Genomic DNA, 22,442 nt, shown 5'->3' on the forward strand with positions numbered 1-22,442 from the left:
CATGACTTCATTTAAGAACAGTGAGCTCCTTATTTGACTTCTGATTTACAGAGTTGATTGTTGTTACTTCAATAATTATTCAACTATTACAGATATAGTAGTTTGTGTTATGTGAAGCCACTAAAATTGTGTTGATGTATTAAAGTAGTAATCAAAACTAATGCTGTGTTATAATCTTATGCTAGATCATTAATTTTATTGCAAAAATTATTCATTGGGACCACTGGGATTATTTTCTCATTAACCCTTACATTCTTTGGGAATGCTCTCTCTCTTTTTGAGCTTTACCTAACACTGCAAGATGATCTAGATTCAGCTTTTATTTTCTCTGCCCCACCATACAATTAGTATTTTTTGCCAAAACGTCTGGTTCTATTTATTTTGGAATGGTGTATAGAAACAAAGTTCTGGTGTGTCACTCACTGCTTCTAAGCCTTCACACCAAACAAGAGAGGGAATAGATGCAAGTATATTTTTAAATAATATATCAACACAGACACATCTGTAGTCATTTCTGTGTATCAAACCTAACCTGGGTACATAATGATGTCTCAGACTAATCCGTTATCAGTTCAGTCTTGTCTATTTTTTTTTTCCTGACGGTAAGAAAGTTGTCTCTTATCATTTTCTGTTTATTTCCTTTTCTCAGCCTTGATATTTACATAGAATATTTTCAGAATGGTTAAAATATTTATGCATGTGAGAAAAAAAAAAGTTACCATTTAGAGTAAAGTTTGGTTTTGGCTTTAGAATTTTTAGTCAAATCAACACTGGACCAATGTTAAATACAATAGCTTCTCCCTGTGCTTTTCAATAAGGTTATGTCTTAAATTCATGTGACAGATTAATTTTTGACCAGTATACACTTCATTATATGATGTTCTTTATCTTATGTACTTAATTTTCACAACTTGAATTAATTTTTATGTTGGGTAGCTGCAGATGCTTTAAGAAATATATAAAATTATTTATTACTCTTAAAATTCCCCTATGTCTCACCTTAATAAAAATCTACTCCTCGTTCAAATTCTGGCAACTAGTCATCTTATTTATCCCTATTATTTTGCCTTAATAGAATATCATGTGAATAAAAATGCATTAAATTTGTAGCTATTTGTATGTGTCTTCTTTCCCTTAACATTTTTCATTTAAATTTATCTACATAATTTTGAGGATTCTTCTACAACTCTAAATAATATTCCATCATATACATGTTCAATTTATTCATGTCATAGTTGATGAACAGCTGGGTTGCTTTCAGTTAGTGATGATTACAAAAGCTGCTATCATTCCTGTACAGAATTTTCTGTCAAATCTCCAACTCAATTGTCGCAAGAATTTTTTGGGTCACATAAGTCTATATTTAAACTTATGAAATATTAACAAACTATCTCAACTGTATCTTAAATAGCATGCACCTTTTTTATTTTTCCACAACCATTAATGAGAGTTTCTGTTGTTTTTCATCTTTACATTTGCAATTATCATTTTTTAAAAAATTTTAGTCATTCAAAAATATGAGAAATGAAATAGACTTGTAATTTTAATTTGCATTCATAAAATGACAAATGATGTTGAAAATCATTTAACATACCTAATTGCCAATCTTTTATTATATTTAGTTATGTGTCTTTCTAGATGTTTTGTCCATATTTAATTTTTTACTCTTGATTAACTTTAAGAAGCCTTTATATATTCTGTATATGTCCTAATTACATATATATTACATATATGACTCCAAATTTTTTTTGCATTGTGTGATTTGTTTTTCTTTAGTCGTTAGGGTTTTCAGAAAACTAATTTGGGATTTTTATTTTAACAAAATCCAATTTTAGTTAATTTTTGGTTGAAGTTAATTTTTAAATGGAGTAGATTTTTGCATTATATCTAGAAATATATTATCAAAGTCAATGTCACATATTTTGTATTTTCTTCTGTAAGTTTTATAGTGTTACATTTTGTAATTAGTATATCACCCATGTTGAATAAATTTTTCTATATGGCTTGAAGTGTGTATTGAGGTTTAATGTTTTCAATGTAAACACTTGAAAAATGTTCCTATAAGTTTGAGAAGACTGTCCTTTTCCCATGAAGCTTTTTTGTTCATTTTCAAACTCAATTCACCGGAGTATTTTTTGTGCTCAAAACTGATTGGAAATAGCTGTATAAGCTATTAGTTGGTATTCTGAAAGAAAGTATGCTTGTCATATCTAGTAACTTGCTGCTTATAAGTCTTATTCTAAAGTCATTTTAATAATCTAGTGGCATATGCTATCTCATTTTATTCTCACAACCTCACAGAAACATTTTCAAACTCATTTTTATGTGCTTCTTTTAGATAATTTCTATAGCTTGCCTCCTTTTATTTTATGAATATTTATGATTAAAAGTGTATATATGATGTTAAAACCCCCTTTTAACTAACATCAACAGTATTTCACATTTATTATATCAAAGGGTACTATGTTATAGACTCTTGATATTGATTACATATGTCCATTTTTCTTTATTTATATTTTTTTCTCAGTGTTGTATGATGAATAGATCCCACATTGTCTCAACAAGAATTCCATCTTCCTACATTCTATGATTATATCCTCTTCATTCATTGTAGTTGGGACCTGTGACATTCCCCTAACCATTGGAAAATGGCAAAGATAATAGGAGGCCATCCATTGATAAGGTTACAACATGCATTAAAATACATAGATATGTCCCAGTCTCCTGTGGTTTAGTTATATATTATAAAACTGTGTTAACTGACTGGAGGTAAAGATTTTCTCCTTGGCTGGATTGAAGAAGTCATCTTCCTGTGGTGAAAAAACTTGTATACAAAGTCAAATGGCAGTAAACTGCAGGCAGCCAGGAGTGGAACACAGTCAGCGGACAGTAAGTAAATAAATAAATAAACAAACAAACAAATAAATTAAGGATCTCAATTCTTCATCCACAGGGAGATGAATTCTTCCAATGGATCCTTGATCTTTTCCCATTCTTGCTATGATGAGACTATATGTAGTTCAGGTAATAACTTGACTCTTAAAGAGAGGACCCAGCTAAATAAGACTTAAAAACCCAATTTAGGAAAATAGCGGAATAACAAATATTCACTTCTTTAAGCTGCAAGATTTATGTTAATTGTCTATGAGCAATGTTATGAAGTTAACATAGACTGCTTTATATAGTTGTTCAGGATGTGTAATGAGCAAATCTACAGAATAACCTTCACATTACAGTATGGCTTATTTAATGTAAAATCTGGATGACTATATGACAGTTCTGTCTTTCCAAATGTTAATCTACCTGGGGGAAATTGTTCATATCTTGCTCCTCTGTGAATCCATACTAGTCTATCTATATGCAATAAATATTCAATAAGTTGAAAATAAACATATCACATTGTGAAAAAAATAGTGTTTTCAAATGTTCAGCACAATTAGTATTTTTATTAACTGTTTTATACTAAAAGATCCTTGAGATCATATAATCCATTTTGCATGTTTTATTGATGAATGAAATAAAATACAGTTTTATACTGGCTTGTGAAAGCACACATTTTTAGTAAATTCTGGAACTGGCTGAAATTTCATGTGTTCTACACCCAGTCTTATCTCTACCTGACATATTATTCTGTTAATTTTCCCAAATGTGTATTGTTAAATTACATCAGTGAAAATAAATATGAATAAAAATATAATTGCTCATTAAAGCTATAAATGTCATACTTTTTGAATGACATAAATGCAGAAGAAATACAAATATTGTGATCAAACTATAATGTTTTTTCAAAAATACTAAATTAGTATTTTATGTATTTCATTGTTTAATGAATAATTTTAACAAAAATTTATTTAAGTTTATAGAAGTTGGGTTCCTGTGTTTTAGCACTTTTTGTGATGTGGTAATGACTACCTTAATGATTAACTAACTAATGTATGTATTTGTATAGAAAAATTGCGGGGAAGAAGAGGATATGCCTCCCTCCAGAAAGTAGTACAGTATAAAAAATTTTGGTTCCCAAGGTTCAGGGACCCTCTAATATAATGTCCCTTACAGAGAGTACAGATATCCTTTCATCATTTTTATTCCACATTATGAGAATGAAGCTCTAGTACCTAGCACCAGAAAACACTGATTTTCTGGTTACTTCTGTTTATGTAAATAATAATGCGATTTTTTTTCTAACCCAAGATTGTCCTATATTCCATAAGCACTAAGATAGTGGTAGGCCAATTTGTTAGAGTGCAAGTAGGGAAAATTTGAAGATGCTGTATAGTTCTTGATGGTAAAATATTGTATTTTCCCACATAGTATATTTCTTTAGGGGTTTTTTTTACTTTTCTTCAACAAAATGATAAAAATAATTAAATATAATGACAAAGCAATCAAGAGGAAATATAAATTCCTCTATTTAGGGGCACTATCCTTCACCATTCTTCTGATTGTATACGATAGTTAATGTTCCAATTTAATATCGATATGCATTGTACCTTTAAGAATTCTCACTTAAAAGTTTTTATTTTTATTTATGTATATTTCAAATGAATTTTTATTTTCTCCAAAATGTATGTCTCTATAATATTGTGTGAATTTAAAAGAAAAAATTTGCAAGGCAAAAAGAAGGAATGAATAATTTGTCCTCTAAATTATTATTTATTTTCCAAAATTCTGATCACTGTAATTTTTGTTTATATATATATATATATATATATATATATATATATATATATATATATATATCAAATAAGATTTACAGTGAAAAATCTACCCGATAATAATTTTTACTAAAGTCAAAAGGGATATACATTTTTATATTTCAATAAGTATTTTATCATATCAATAAAGTTTCAGAAATGTATACCTAGGTTTAAAACTCTGGCACTGAATACATTTCTTGTTCTGATACCAAAAATTTATTTGTCTTTTTTTACTGTGCAATAGCGTCCAGGCAAATTTTGCTTAATTTTTTTTCAGAAATATAAATCTTAAACTATACTGAATTAACATTACTGCTGGTTTTTGGAAGCCATAATTATTCATATTATTCTCATTTGTCTGTTTGTGGTTCTATTGGGAAAGAAATACTGTGCATTTTATAAAGGCCTTCTGCCACGATTACCAAATCCTGCTGTGAAGTTTAAAATGTGTGTAATTGTACAATATTTGTGAAAATAATCACACTGTTTACATGCAGTGATGATGTTAATGAAACTAGGTCATCATCTTTAAACAAATGTTAACCCTATTAGTGGAATAAATATTCTCTGCTGAAATAATTTGCTAATTGCTTTCCCTTGATTCACATATTTGTTAGCATTTGATCATTTATTTATTCTACACATTGTTTTATTTAGGTTTAAAAATACTTTTAAATATATAAAAAGTCTCAATTTCTTATGAATTATATGATAATTTTAAGATAATACTCTGAACATTAGAATAATGAAAATATTTTGATATGCTACTGAATAAAAATACAAATAGAATTATACCTACATAATATGTTTTCATTGTTTTATTTGATATGCCATAAATATGATTAGAAGTAATTATATAAAATAACTTCTTAAATAGTCTTAATTTTATCTTAAGCAGGATTGGAATTATCATTACATACTTAAAAGCATAAATTTAGGCTCTTACAAACATTTTACTTTTGACTTGAAATTTAACTTTCAGAAACATATATTAAAACATATATTTGTATAACAACAAATCATTGTTACTACCTATAAACATTTTATATGATTAATGAGACAATATTTACAATGTACACATGGCAATGCCCATAAAATAAAAATATTCAATACATGTGCATTCTTCAGATTCTAGTCCATTATGGATTTTAGTTAATTCCTACTATTGTAAATGGTTCCACTTAACATTTCTTCTATTAGATAATCTTCTATTATATATCATGTTGAATTTATCTATCTATGGAAAGCATCAAGTTATATAAATAAAAACAAGGGCATCAATTATACAATATTCTTAATAATAATATACTATATTTATAATCATAATTAATAATAATTAATTATTAATTTATAGAAGCTTATCCTTGATGTTGTGATAATTCAAAGTTGTCTCTGTATAAGAGATTCCTTCATCTGATATAAAAGAAAGTTTTGCATTTTAGGCAAAATCTTTCATAGTTATATAATAGCTCATTAATCAAATTTTTCTATTTTTGATTCTTAAAAGACTGAGTTTTATGTATTTATTTTACATATGGAATTTATATTTATGTATGAATTATCTAGGGCATATGCATAATGCCTCTATATAATATTTGAAATATCCTATTTATTATACAGCTTGTAAGTTTTTTTTTCAATTTGTTTCTCATGCAAACATTTTCGTTTCAAGTATTTTAAAATGTGCTGTTATTTTAAGTCATTTGTCATTTTATTAATACAGAATATATATGTATATATTAAAGTAATATACATTAAGAATGAATAAAAATACTTCCACTAAATATTATTGTCCATAAATAATTATTTTAATTATCCTGAGATATCCATTAACTTTTTGATATGCCCAGAATTTAGGAGTAAGAAATGTTCTTCAAAAATTGCATGTACCTGCCCACTAAATGTATATAAGCTTAAAAACCTGCATGAGGAATTTTAAAATAAATGGATTTTGGGTATTCTTAAGTTCATAGAAAAGTCAGAGGCAATACATATTGATTACCTGTTATTTAAAGTTAATTTCTCAAACAGCCTGGCTCCTCTCATGTATTTCTTTGGGAAAAAAAGTGGGTGGACTGAAATGAAAATAATGTCTTCCTATGCAACTCAATGGCACTGCTTCTGAGCTAGTTGTGAAAGAGTAAAAAGTGCAGTTTTTACTCTTCATTTTTTTTACATTTCTTTTTAAAAATTTAACTGATACAAAAAAGCATAATTTGTGCATATTAATGGGGCAACATGTAATATTCTAATACATGTGTACATTGTGTAATGTTTAGATTCTCATGTTAAACATCTCCATCTTCTCAAATGTCTACCATTTCTTTATAGGGAAGGCTTTCAAAACACATTCTTTTAGTTCTTTGAAATACGTAGTATAGTTTTTGCTATATATAGTCAACACTCTGCATTGAGTACATCAGATTTTCTTGCCTTTGTGCAACTGTAACTTAGTACCAGTTGATCACCTCCTTCATCCATCTGCACTGCATAACTCCTTCCCACTTATAATAAGCACCATTATACTCTCAACTTTTTGTAATATCAACTTTTTTTAGGCTACACATATGAGTGAACTTATGTGGCATTTGTCTTTCTGTGACTAGATTACTTAATTGTAATTATAGCTTTATCTTTTATTGTATTTTCCCTTGTACTTGTTATATCAGAGTTGCCTCTCCTCTGTGACACCTGGAAAAAGAGTGTTTAGTCACTTTCACATGCAGTGTCTTAATGTGTGCATATTAAAACTTTGGTATCGATTACATTTTGTAGTCCAATATATTAAAATATATGCACAAAAATTAATGTTGCCATGAAATCATATTACATGAATGCACTCTGTTTTACCCAATCAATAATTTAATGATGGGCATTATTTCAAATCGATGAACACTCTTGAGTTTTAAGTAATATTATAAAGATGTAAGTGTTAATTTAGACTACCATTCTATCTGAATGAGTATTTCCTTGGAAAATTTATTGAATATTTTAAATCACGTAAATGAAACACTTAAAATTTAGTGGACAATAATAAAACAATTCTAAAATGAGCATAATCATGGTGTTAATCCTATAACATAATTAGAACCCAAACATCATCGTCACCATCTATCAAAATAAAATAAAGGAAGGGAAGAAGGAACAAAAATTGAAACTATGATACAGTCATTTGCTTTATAAAAATGACCTCCAAGATATTTTAAAAATTTTACTCTATCCAGAGGTTGTTTGATATTCAATGCACGTCTATTAAAATTTCTTTGTAAAAGCATTTCACCTTTTCTAATCAGTTTTACAATTTTTATTTTTTAATAAATAATGATATTGGGTATATTAATTTCTATTAGACATTTATATTTCTTAATTTTGAATTACTAGTATCCTTTAATCTTTTTTCTTTATAATATTTTTTTGATATTTTCTGTTTCACATGTAAATATTTGATTATACAATAACGATTTACCCCATTCAATATCAGTCTGTAGCAAACACTTTACCACAATTCTCAATCAGTTGCAAATTTTATCTTTCAATTTTAGATTAATATTTTTGTGTACATAAAACTCAAATTATTTTGCTTTGGAAAAATTATTGTGTTTTGTTACGTTATTCTCAGGTCTGGTGTCATACAGAAATACATTCCCCACGCTTCTTAATTTTACATGTGTGTTTCTAAATATAAGTAGACACAGAAAAAAGAGATAATACAAAAAGTTATTTTGTGGTACCTTTTCCCGCTTTGTTACATTTAATAAAGATTGGAAGCTGTTTTAGTCAACTTTCTTACTACTGTGACAAAAAGACATGACAAGAACAATTTTAGAGGAAGAAAATTTTATTTGGAGCTAAAGATTTTAGAGGTCCCAGTCCACAGACAGCCTGTTCATTCCTCAAGGCTTCAGGTGAGGCAGAATATAATGGCCAAAGAGTACACAGGAGGAAAGAGTGGTGGCTCAGGACATGGCACTGAGAAACAGAGAAACTCCTCTCCTCACATACAAAATATATATGCCAAAGTCATGCCCCCAGGGACCATCTTTCTCCAGCGACATCCTACCTCCTTACAGTTAATTCCTATAGGGGAATTCATTCATTAATTTGGTTAAGATTCTCATAACCTGGTTGATTCACGTTTAAACATTTATTGCTTTGTTTCACACATGAGCTTTTGGACAATTAATATTGAAATCATATCAGAAGCAGTGTAAGAAAATGAGAAGATTTGAAATATTTTCAAATGAGTTTATAAAATATCTTAACTTAGAGATCCTTTAGAATCTTTTAATTGTCCTCAAAAACTTATTTAACTTTCAGGTGAACTTCTCTTTCAAATTCTTGCTCTTGAGGCTGCTTTTCAAATTTTAATACTTTTTTTTTTAATTTTGGGGTACCAGGAGATTGACTCAGGGCTAAGTAACCACTTAGACATACCCTCAGGCTTTTTTTTTTTTTTTACATAGTCTCATTGACTTGTTTAGTGCCTCACTAAATTGCTGAGACTGGCTTTGAACTCGCAATCCTCCTTCCTCAGCCTCTGGAACTGGTGGAATTACAGGAGTGCACCATCATGCCCAGCTTTGAATATTTTAAATATTAATTTTCATATACCTGTCCTTCAGATGCTTTATTATTCCCAATCCATAATTCTCAAGTACCTGACTCTGATTATTCCCAAAGTTGTCATTTTCTCCTATAATGCTTATTCATTCCACAAAATTTAAATGTCACCCCATAAAAGTCTTCCTCACTCAGCTCAGATGCAATAGCAGAGAGCATTTTTCCATACCTGTGGTGAGTCCTCCATAATCAGACAATCTTTGTTTAAGGAAAGTGATGCGTATGTGTGTTGGGTCTCACCTTGAATCTGAATTATGACACACTTTGCCTTCATATTCACTGTTTTTTTTTTTTTTCATTTGGATTTTTACTGTTTCCCACGGGAAAGGATTACATGAGATGCCCCCAAGCATCTCAGGTTCTATTACACAAATACCATTTTCCTTCATGGATCACTGTATCATTCAATGCCTGAGTTTTGCATCAGCAAATGAAAAATGAAAGTGCCCACACTGTCTTAAACTCTTAAAAGTGCTTTCTTAGAAATATCCCCTTGCGTAATAGAGCAAATCCAACTACTACAATTTTTATGAAGTCTAGTATTTTGGGCCATAATCACAGGCATGGCAGACTCACTTGACTGGGAAGCAATAATATTACTTGCATTTCTCTATTTGTGTGTGTGTGTGTGTGTGTGTGTGTGTGCATGTGGTGGTGGTGCCAGGGATAAAACCAGGGTTTTCCACATGATATACAAGTGTTCTTCTGCTCCCTAAGCCTTTTAAGTCTCCTGTTAGTCAGTTTTTCATTGCTGCAAATCAAAGTACTTGACAAGAACAATTTAGAGGATGTAAAGGTTATTTGGGGCAGACAGTTTCTAAAATTTCCATCCATGCTCAGACAACTAAGCCTCTGACCAGGAGGTGACACAGTCAGAATGTAGAAAGCAAGAAGATATAGTCCAAGTGCCGCAGTCTCTGGCTGGGCACAAATCACGAGTCTCCACACAGCTTGTAGATTCAAACAGCAATTCTTTATTCCCGATCTCACACCGGCCATCTACAAACACGTTCTGGGGGAATCCACGTTCTCTGCCCAAATCCACTTCTCCCAAATCCACTACTCTGCCCAAATCCACTCCACATGGGCTTCTGTCTCCCAAAATATACTGTCTGACCCTAAGCACTCAAGAGGAACTCAGCAGCAGGATACGCCCTATTCTAAAGCGGGAAAACCCTAATCTCCTATTATGCTAAACTGCCCTATTCTAAAGGGGGAACACCCTAATCTCCTATTATGCTAAACCGCCCTATTCTAAAGGGGGAACACCCTAAACATGGATCCTGCCCTGGTCCTTGAGCAAGGTCACCTTTCAGAAGTCCTTCCACTAGACAGCATGGGAGTAAGCTGGCAAGGAATTTGTCATACCTACTTGGCTGATGGCTCCCAGCATGTTCCCCCTTCTGATTAATTAAACAACAAGTAATGTGGCTTAAGGACCGTGCCTGGTAGGTTGTCCAGTTCAACATATGGCTCTTACCCGTCATCGGAAAACTGACCTTTAGGCAACTGACCTTTAGGCGTCAGCCTCCTGTCTTAGGTTGATACCATTGCAATTGGATCATACCCGTCACTGACTGCCGTTCCAGCATATAGCCATTGGCCCCCAAATTTAGACCATCACTAGCAGAAGGGAGGAGGATAAAGAAATGCCACGACACCAAGCCAATTGACAGTTCCTTTGGAAAAATTGCATCATTGGTGACACCATCAGCAAAGATCACTGGTGACACCATCAGCAAATATATGCCAGCATTACCACAATAGCTGCACTAAACGTAGTTACATATACCAGGCAAGTTCTGCAAGCGGTTCAAAGTGGAGGAATCTATCAATCTCTCCGTCTCCTCCCAAAGTCCGTTGCCTCCCAAAGTAAGTTGACTCCTTGATTGAGCATACTTGTTGAGTTATATTCATTGGGATGAAGATAGGAATTCTGGCAATGATGCTAAAAAGACATTATCCTGAAAAGAATTATTAAATATAATGAAAAGGAAAGGTGAAAGTAAACAAACAGATCTATTAACCCACTTAAAAAACAATCCTTAACAGCTGTTTACCTGATTTAAATTAGTAAACAAGCAGATCTGTTAACCACCTTTAAAAAGAATCCTTAACAGCTGTTTACTTAATTTAAATTAAGCCATTTAAATCACGTGAATAAAAAATAAATAATTCGGATCCATTTTTTCATGAGCGCTCCTCATATATGAAATATGGACACACAGACATACAACACAAAACACAAATGTGCAAACAAACGTACAACACATAAGATAATAATAAAGGCCTTGTAGCTTTACCTAGGTGAAATCTCCATTGCAATGTTTAAAAACTCTATAGTCAAAAAATAAAACTGATCAAAAAAAAAAAAACATTAACCTAGGTTTGTATGAGCTCAAAAAATAAAAATAGAACCTTATGATGTGGAAAAATGCAATAATAAAATAGATATTGAAAAAAAGCATCCTGGTTAATCACTGTCACAGATGTAAGAATGGCCAAGCTGGAGTTCTGGATATCAGCTGTTAGGGATTTGAGTCAAATCATCTTCTTTTCGATCTGTAGAAATCGTTTTGGTTAGTCTTTCTGGAATCCAAATCGGCTGCTGTTCTCCCTGTGGAAATACACAGACAGATCCCCGACTCCAGACAATTACTGGGTCAGGACCTTTCCATTGTCCTGTTAGAATATCTTTCCAAAGAACTTTAGGCTTATGCACATTTTTTGGATACATATGCCTTTCTGCAGCACTAAGTCCTGATGAATCCAAATTTAAAAAGTTTAGAGTAAAAAGTGTTATGTTAAGTTTATCTTTGGGGGATATATACCCCTTTCCAATTCCCTCTTTTTGCTTTAATAAGTACATTTTAATAGTTTGATGAGCTCTTTCAACTATGCCTTGTCCCTGTGGATTGTATGGAATTCCTGTTATATGAGTAATACCAAATGATGATCAAAATTGTTTAAAAGAGGTAGAGGTATAGCCAGGACCGTTATCAGTTTTTAACTGTTTAGGAACGCCCACAGTGGCAAAATTTTGTAAGCAATGAGCTATAACATCTTTAGTTTTTTCTCCGGCATGAAGGGAGCCCATCAAAAATCCGGAAGAAGTATCAACTGTAACATGTAAATATTTTAATTTTCCAAATTCTGGCAAGTGTGTGACGTCCATTTGCCAAATATGGTTAGGTATCAGTCCTCTAGGATTGACTCCAAGATTAACTTGTGGTAAAAAGGTCCCACAATTTTGACATTGTTTTATTATATGTCTGGCTTGTTCCTTAGTTATTTTAAAACGCTTTTGTAAAGTATTAGCATTAACATGGAATTTTTTATGAAAATTTGTAGCTTCTTCTAGTGTAGAGAAAATATGTATGTCATGTGTAGTTTTATCTGCTAAATCATTGCCCAAACTAAGGGCTCCAGGCAATCCTGTATGTGCTCTAATATGTCCTATATAGAATGGATCTTTTCTGTCCTAGATTAGACTTTGTATAGTGGAAAACAAAGAGAAAACAGTAGAAGAAGGAGAAATCCTATGAGCATCTTCAAGAGATACTATAGCATTAACTACATACTGACTATCAGAAAATAAATTAAATACAGAATCTTTAAACATTAAAAAGGCTTGTAATACTGCATTAAGCTCTACCTTTTGAGCTGATTGTTTGGGTACTAAAAATGTAAATGTTTGATCAGGGGTAACTACTGCTGCTGTACCATTATTTGACCCATCAGTGAATATATTTGGAGCATTCATGATAGGGGTTTTTCTTGTCATTTTTGGAAAAACTACAGGATGCTTCGACCAAAAAGACAACAAAGGATTAGATGGTAAGTGATTATCAAATGCAACATTAGATTTACACATGATTATTGCTCAAGTATTTAACTCATTAGCTAACTCATCAATTTGATCCATGGTATATGGAGTAATAATTTTATTGGGAGAAATTCCAAACACTCCCTTTGCTGCTTTTATTCCTTTGAGTATTAATTGTCCTACAGCCTCAGGATACCTAGTAAGAATAGTGTTAGGAGAATAAGATAAATGTATCCACAATAATGGACCTTCTTGCCAAAATACTCCTGTAGGAATATTTTTTGTTGGTAGTACAATAAATAATAAAGGCAAACTTATATCAATTCTATCCAAATGTATATTTTCCATATATGTTTCAATAATTTTCAATGCCTTTCTCGCTTTAGGAGTTAACATGCAAGGTGAGTTTGGATCTGATGTACCTTTAGAATATCAAATAAAGGTCCCAACTCTCCTGTTGGTATGCCTAGATAAGGCCTTATCCAATTTATGTCTCCCAATAACTTTTGAAAGTCATTAAGTGACTTGAGTTGATCTACTCGTATTTGAATTTTTGGTGGACGGACCATGGTTGAGGATAATAGAACTCCTAAATAATTAATTGGAAAATTTAATTGTACTTTATCTATTGCTATCTCTAGATTATAATTTTTTAATAAGTTTGTAAGTGTGGCATAACATTCCAGCAATATGTTTTTATGTTTATGTGCCAATAATACATCATCCATATAGTGAAATATTTGTAGTTCAGGATTTTGATTTCTAAGTGGCTGGATTGCTTTATTAACATATATTTGACACATAGTTGGACTATTAGCCATCCCTTGAGGGAGTACTTTCCATTCATATCTCTGATCAGGACCTTCATGATTTAATGCAGGGATAGTAAATGCAAAACGTGGACTATCCTCGGGATGAATTGGAATTGAAAAAAAAAAACAATCTTTAATATCTATGGCTAAAACATGCCAGGTTTTTGGCAAAGCAGACAATTGAGGAATCCCTGATTGAGCAGGTCCCATAATAACTATTTCATTATTAATGGCTCTTAAATCTTGCAATAATCTCCATTTACCAGATTTCTTTTTAATGACAAAAATGGGAGTATTATGGGGAGATATGGAAGGTTGTATATGTCCTTCCGCTAATTGTTGTTTGACCAGATCATGGGCTACTTGTATCTTTTCTTTAGTCAGGGGCCACTGAGGAACCCACACTGGTCTTTCTGATTTCCAAGTAATTTTGATTGTCTCAGTGGGCCTTTCTGAAAATCCAACCCATGTCTGTCTGTTCCTTGAACTATTTGAATTGGTGCTGCTATACCTTGTCCTTGTTTTCCTAATCTTTTTTCTTTCCTAAAACCTTGTCTAGCCCTAGTAGTGGGTGCATTAGGATTGATGTTATTTGTTAACGTCAAACCTAATTGATCTGGGACATCTCGTCCCCATAAATTTATAGGAAGATGATCCAATACATAGGGCTGTATAGTTCCCTCACATCCTTCAGGATCCTTCCAATCTAATATCATTGCACTTCTATGGGGATTAGTAGCCACTCCTAGGCCTCGAAGCGTTTGAGTGGCTTGTTGTAATGGCCAATGTTTTGGCCATTCCTTACTAGATATGATGCTAAGGTCAGCACCTGTGTCCAGTAGCCCATTAAAGTCGTGTCCTTGAATATTTAGTTTTAACATTGGGCGAGAATCTAAATTTAAAGACAACATAGCCCAATCTACACCTGTGGAGCCTAATCCTCTGGAACCTCTTTTTACACTATGACTAGGAAATTTATTATGTAGGCTGGGTATTATTAATAACTGTGCTATTCTATCTCCTGGTGAAATTACTGATATACCTCTTGGAGAACTAGCTATAATTTTTATTTCACCTACATAATCGGGATCAATTACCCCAGGACTTATCATAAGTCCTTTTAATGTAGATGAACTACGTCCCAATAATAAGCCTACTGTCCCTTGGGGAAGAGGTCCTTTTATTCCTGTGGGAATGATTTGAACTCCCATTTCTGGAGTTAGTACTGCTCTGGCAGAGGCGCAGATGTCCAACCCTGCGCTCCCTCGGGTTTGTCTGATGAGGGATTTAATGGACAATGTGTCCTGGGCACTACTCTGATGGTGTTGCTGGGTTCCTCCACTGCCCCGTATATTTGTGGTTGTGGGCCCCGGAGCATTGGGCCCGGCTGTCCGTTTTTTGGCAATGGAGCCTTATGCCTTTCTCCACTATATCATGGGTAAATACCTGGTCCTTGTCCATTTTTCGATAAGGGAGTACCCTCTATGGTAGTTTGAGAACGGCATTCATTAGCCCAATGTCTCCCTCTACGGCATCGTGGGCAAATACTCGGTATTCTATTTCTTTGATACCTAGTTTTGTTAAATCCTCCTCCTATGGGGCAACTCCTTTTAAAATGTCCTGTTTGTTCACAATCATAGCATGTTTTTGGCCTGGCATCTAAAGCCTGTTGTACTGCACCTGCCAAGACTTGCCCTTGTTCATTAATATCTCTACATAATTCAATATATGTGTTTAAATCTTCATGTCTCCATGGTCTAATAACCTCTCTGCAGCAACGATTTGCTTGGTCATAAGCCAGTTGTTTTATTAATGGCATTGCTTGTTCCGTATCCCCAAAAATTTTGGCAGCCGTTTGAATTAGCCTATCTACAAAGTCAGCGTAAGGTTCATTAGCTCTCTGTATTACCTTAGATAGCTGACCTTGTAAATCTCCATGTCCTTGTAAAGTCTTCCATGCCCTAACTGCGTCTGCAGCAATTTGTGCATAAATAGCAGGATCATATTCAATTTGTTGCCGCTGACCCTCATAAGGTCCTTTCCCTAGTAACATTTCTATATTTCTTTGAGGGTAACCGGCTGCTGCATTTCGCCTAGCTGTCTCTGCGCAAAATTCCTCATTGGCAACCTTCCATAACAAATATTGTCCTCCATTTAGCACAGATTTACAAATGCTAGCCCAATCTGCTGGCGTCATGTCCAAGTTAGTAATGGACTCGACCATGCTCACTGTGAAGGGAGCTTGGGGACCATAGGTTGTTACAGCCTCCTTTAACTGCTTCACTGTTTTAAAATCTAAAGCACGGTGAATTCGCTGTCCTCCTACCTGTTCAAGTACAGGGCATGCTAATCTTCGAGGTCCTGTCTCAGGATCCCAATTATCAACTACGGTGTTTGAGGGCCACTTAGCTGTCTCTATCGGTGGGGCTGTTGGTTGAATTAAACCCTCTTGTGATAAAACGGAGTTAGTAACAGCCTCCTGTTGTGGCCTTTTTCCTAACAACCCCTTTTCCTTTAAATTTTCTTCCTCTGTCTGACTAGCTCGAGAGACCTTCTCTTTTGCTTGATCTAAAATGTCTTTCTCCATGTTCTGAACCTCTAACAATTTACTTAACATCTTTTCAGTTTGTTTTAATCTACTATAAAGATAATGCAACCCAATAAGGTAACACAAAACAAAACTGAAACTGAATGAAACAAAAACGGAATAAAAAATTGTTGTATCAATTTTCTCTTCCTCAGGGCCGACAAACTTCAAACCTTTAGTCAACCATTTTTCCAGTTTGCCTGAGAAATTTCTAGGGATAGGCAGCTTGAAAGAAAAACAAAATAAATCAAAAGAAGAACACATTGTTTTTTGAAATGGTCACCCATTCTTTTGCTCTCCTTCAGGGGCGAGCAATTTAACTTACCCCCAAGCTTCAGGCGTTCCGCGTACGAGCCACCAAATGCCGCAGTCTCTGGCTGGGCACAAATCACAAGTCTCCACACAGCTTGTAGATTCAAACAGAAATTCTTTATTCCCGATCTCACACCGGCCATCTACAAACACGTTCTGGGGGAATCCACGTTCTCTGCCCAAATCCACTTCTCCCAAATCCACTACTCTGCCCAAATCCACTCCGCATGGGCTTCTGTCTCCCAAAATATGCTGTCTGACCCTAAGCACTCAAGAGGAGCTCAGCAGCAGGATACGCCCTATTCTAAAGGGGGAACACCCTAATCTCCTATTATGCTAAACTGCCCTATTCTAAAGGGGGAACACCCTAAACACGGATCCTGCCCTGGTCCTTGAGCAAGGTCACCTTTCAGAAGTCCTTCCACTAGACAGCATGGGAGTAAGCTGGCAAGGAATTTGTCATACCTACTTGGCTGATGGCTCCCAGCATCCAAGGACATGTGCCCAGTGATTTACTTCCTTCAACAATTCTCCACCTGCCTACAGTTGTCTCTCAATAATCAATTCAAATGATTAATGCATCAAATAGATTAATTGACTGATGAGGTTACAATCACATAACCTAAACTTTTCATCTTTGAACATTCACCAAATATATAATGGATGAATTTTCAGGGGACACTTCATGTCCATACTATAATATTCTGCAAATAGAGCCCAAAAGTTTTATCCATCTCACAGTGTAAAATTAAATTAGTCCATCTCCCATAGTCACCATAAGCTTAATAGTGTAAGCATTGCTCAAACCTCTAAATCCAAAGTCTCTCAGACTCAAAGCAATTTTGGTTCTGAGTTCCTATAAAAAATCAAAAGCAATTTAGATACATCCACTATACAGTGGCAAAGAGTAAATATTTACATTCCAAAACGGAGGAATAGGGGCATAGAAAGAAGTGATTGGATCAAAATAATACTGAAATCCCGACAGACAACCATTAGATCCTATAACTACATGTCCTGCATCTAGTGAACATGGCAGTTAGATGTGAAATCCAAAGGTCTTGAGCAGCCCTGTCCCTATGACCTTGCTGTTTACACTGACAAGATGGCTCTGTTTATTTTCTGAAGCTTTCCTTTGCAGATGTTCAACATTCCTGGCATTCTGAGGTCTACACTGCAGCTTCAGCCTTACTCTCACATCTTCATGCAGCATACTCTTGGTGGGTGCATACTGGAATTTCAACCTTGCTACACTTTATCTAGCCTCCTATTTCTTCCTTTTCAATCTTAGTATAAGTCTACATGACCCTCTTACTCTATCATCCAGCTTTCCTATAGCGCTAACACAGTCTGCCATCGGCTCAAGCAAGAGCCAGACTACATTGGACCATAGCTGCAGTGGCCTATGAGTGTCTGTGTAGTCCAACATAGTGAAAGTAATCCTGGGGAAGCAATTTTCTAGGCACACTTGTGAAAGCAATGTGACTGCCATATTTTAGCACCACTGTGGTATCTTATCAAAGAAGTATCATTTTTACACCCTTGACACAGCAATGGGTATAATCTTGCTAATTCCTGAGCATTTTTTTTCCTATTGTCTCTGTGCAAAGTACTTAGCCCCTCCTTAGTGGCAGTAATTTCTTCAACATTCACACCTTTCTTGGCCTCAGTTGTACATGTGTTTCTTCTCTGATCAAATTTTTAAAATTTTTCCTCTCTGATTTTTACATTAAACCTGGTTAAAAGTTGTCTGCAATATCCATGACACTACCTGAATATTGGTGTCACCTTGAAATTGGCTTTACCAGAAAACTTAGTTTATTACCATCGAAGTCATCCTTATGTGGAATCTCAGAATATAGAGAAAATTTAGAAAAGTTATTTGCCAAAATGTAACATAAATAATCAGTAGTCCAATTTTCAAGAGTTCTCATGTCTTCTGGATCCTCGTGAGCACTGTCTTTATTTCTGAATCCCTATAAGCATTCAGATCTGGGCTTCTACCAGAATTACTCATTAAGCTCTGCTTACAAAATTTTATGGCTTTTCTAGCCTGACTTTCAAAACTTTTCAAACTACTCCTACAAAGCAGTTCTTAAGACTTATGAACCATATGGTCAGGTATGGTCACATCAATGACCCTACTTATTGATACCAAATTCTTTCTTAGGAAACCAAAATATCTGAGAACATCTAATTAAAGGGGGATAGGTTTATTTTCAGCTCATGGTTTCAGAGATTTTGTCCAAGTTCAGAAAACCTCATTGCTCTTGCCTAAAGATGTGGCAGAACACCTTGTCAGAAGGGTGTGATAGAGAAAAAGTGAATAACTCAAGGCACCCAGGAATCTAGTGAGAGATCAAAAGTACAATCCAACCACACCCTACCTGCCCACAGTTACAATACAATTAATAGACAATTGGTGGATTAATACACTGATTGGGTTGCAGGTCTCATAATCTAATAATATTGCTTCTGAACATTTTTGCATTGTCATACTAATGAGTTTCTAGGGACACCTCATACTCTAAACAATAATAGGCATATCCCAACTGACTTATTTCCTCTAGCCATGGTTCAAATGCCTACATTTACTTCACAGTAGCTCATTTAAGTTATTAATCCATTCAATGCATCATTTCATGGATGAAGTTACAATTTTCATAATCTAATCATCTTATTGCTGAAAAATAACTATTGTCAAAAATTTAAAATTAACAAATGCAGGTAACAATGTTGGTAAAAGGAACACTTTTACATTGTTGGTAGAAACATAAATTAGTACAGCCACTATGGAAAAGAAAATATAAAAACTACCAGAGAATCCAGCTATTCTACTCCTGGATATGTAGCCAAAGGAATCAAAGTCAGCATACTATAGAGATTCGTGCACCCCCATGTTTATCATTGTACTATTAATTATAATCAAATTATAGAATCAGCCAAGGCTTCCATTGATGGATAATGGATAAAACAAATATGATACATATATACACAATGGAGTATTATTGATGTAGAACAAAATCATATCATTTGCAGAAAAACATGAATTGAACTGCATGGATGAATGCTGAAAGAAAGTATGATGTGTGTGTGTGTGTGTGTGTGTATATATATATATATATATATATATATATATATATATATATATGAATTTTATTCATCCATGAAAAATAATAAAATTATTTCAACAGGAAGCAAATGAATGGCAACTATGTTAAGCAAAATCAGTCAAACTCAGAAAGTCAAGAGTTGTATGATTTCACTCATATTCAGAAGCTAGAAATAACAAAGGAAAACAAAAGTGGGGGTGGATCTCATGCAAATCAAAGGGAGATCATTAGAGGAAAGTGATCAGGGTTGGGGGCAAAAGAAGGAGGAGGGACATGTTGGGGAGTGATATTGGCGCAATCATATTGTTATATTTTATGCATGTACAAATGCATAACAATCAATTCCATCATTATGTACAACCATAATGAATCAACAAATGATGTGGGAAATAAAATAAATGTTAATTGGAGATCTCCATGTTACCATTGTTACTATGGAAATAAGGTATAATTTCAAACCCTGAATATTTTTGAGAGATTTATATATTGTTTAGAAGTGAATCCAGTTAGCATGTGAAGTTGAGTGTGCAAAAATGTTTTTGGGTTGTTGGGTATTTTAAAAGGAAGCTAAATCACACAAGATCTAAAACAATAGAGGATATTGGTATATTGTGGTAAAACTGTCTCATATAAACCATTCACATCTGTATAATCATCTCTTTTTTGAATCAAATTTATCAAATATTTTACTGGCCAAAGAAGGGATGAAGTTAGACTCAACTTGACTTTTGTGATTGTGCTTTGTGAATTTATAGAAGAATATAGTTCTCTGATTATTTTTTGTGTGTTTCTGAGCTAAGAGTATTTAGTTTCTGCTAAAAAGAATGAGATCAAAGGAAAGCATTTGAAAAACTTATTTATTCTATCTTTCTACATTTTCCAGGAAATCAATATGATTCAACATGTGAAAAAATTACTTAAAAGTTTTCACTCACTAACTTTTCTTTCCTTCTCCAGGTTGTTCCTTTTGGTCACAATTACAAATATCACATATTACTCTTTTTAATTTGAGCTCATTGGAGTTTGATAATACTGCCTAAATGAGTATTAACTACTGAAAGACCACCCACATTCCAAACATTCTCATTTCACAAGGTTAAAACATCTGCATCGATATTATTGTTAAGTTTTAGTTTTTAATCTATCCATGACATAGTTCTTGTACCACATGTAAGTCTTTATCAATTTGTCATGAAAGTCAAAATCCATAAACTATCTGCAAGAAAATCAGAGTACTATATTTTCTATGACTTAAACTAATTTTTCTTTCATGTGTCCTCTACTTAAATGATAGAAAATTTTAACTCCAAACATTCTTAGAATTTCCCTCCTTTTCATTCTCATACTCTTTGTCACCATTCCAAAAGTTTTAAGCAGTGGTAGTATATTTAATGTAATGGGGTGGTTCCCCAGTCATTTTTCCTTATGTTTCTGAAAAGTCTACTTCACAGATCAGTCAGGACTATCGTTTTGGGTAATCCCTCCTGGTCTTACAGTGACATGTCTGGAAAAGAAAAAAACCTATATTTAAGGTTGTCATTTAAATACCATAAAATGTTTTCTTTTCTTTCCTTTTTTTTCCTGGAGTCTTTCCTCTCTTTGCAGATGTTACAGGGAATTCAAAGTCTACAATGTCTACATTGTTGGCATCATTATCTCCAAATACTTTTCACTTTACTGTGTTTTTAATCTCCATTTTCTGTCAATGAACTTTTAAAATTTTACCATGTGAAATCTACTTTATTTTTGTATTGGATCATTATTTCCTCTACCAAATATCCTGAATTGTTGCTTTACTTTTTCCATTAACTTTTCTTGTAAACGTTCCTTTAGAAATATTCCTTAGGTTCACAGATTTTATATGTCTTATTTTATTACCATAATATTTCAGATACTCTAAATTCATGGATATATTTTTTCTTTGACCAAAAAACTGTTCATAAAATGCATTGTTTTTATAAAATTAATATGACAAATGTCCAAGTGTTTGTTGTTGCTGTTTATTGAAATATTTTCATGTTAGATTCTTGGGTTTTTTTATAATGATGATATACATTTTAGACTACACTTCAGAGATTTTATCTTAATATTCTTTGTGGACTAATATTAAATTACTTAAAAAATTCTTTGACTTTCATTAAAAGGGAAAGAACATTAGCTGTTGATGAAACAATGAATTTAAGATATAACTAAACTCTTAAGATATAACTATATAACTCTTCCTTTTAAATTACATATTTTGCTGTATCTTTGTTTGCATATTTGGGACTGTTAGATTAACGAAGCCTGAGATGTTTGTGTTACACAAACCCCCCTTTATCAAATTTTATTATTTATCAATTTGATGCATTTTTGCACTTGGAAATTATACCCTCCAATTTTAATTCTGAAGAACAACCTATTTATCCTCTGATAGCCTACTATTTCACTTGTTTGGTTTACTTTCAATTATATAAGCGGTGTTATCAAGGTAGA

Source organism: Callospermophilus lateralis, chromosome 11 (assembly GCF_048772815.1).
Source record: "Callospermophilus lateralis isolate mCalLat2 chromosome 11, mCalLat2.hap1, whole genome shotgun sequence".
NCBI classification, from domain to species: Eukaryota; Metazoa; Chordata; class Mammalia; order Rodentia; family Sciuridae; genus Callospermophilus; species Callospermophilus lateralis.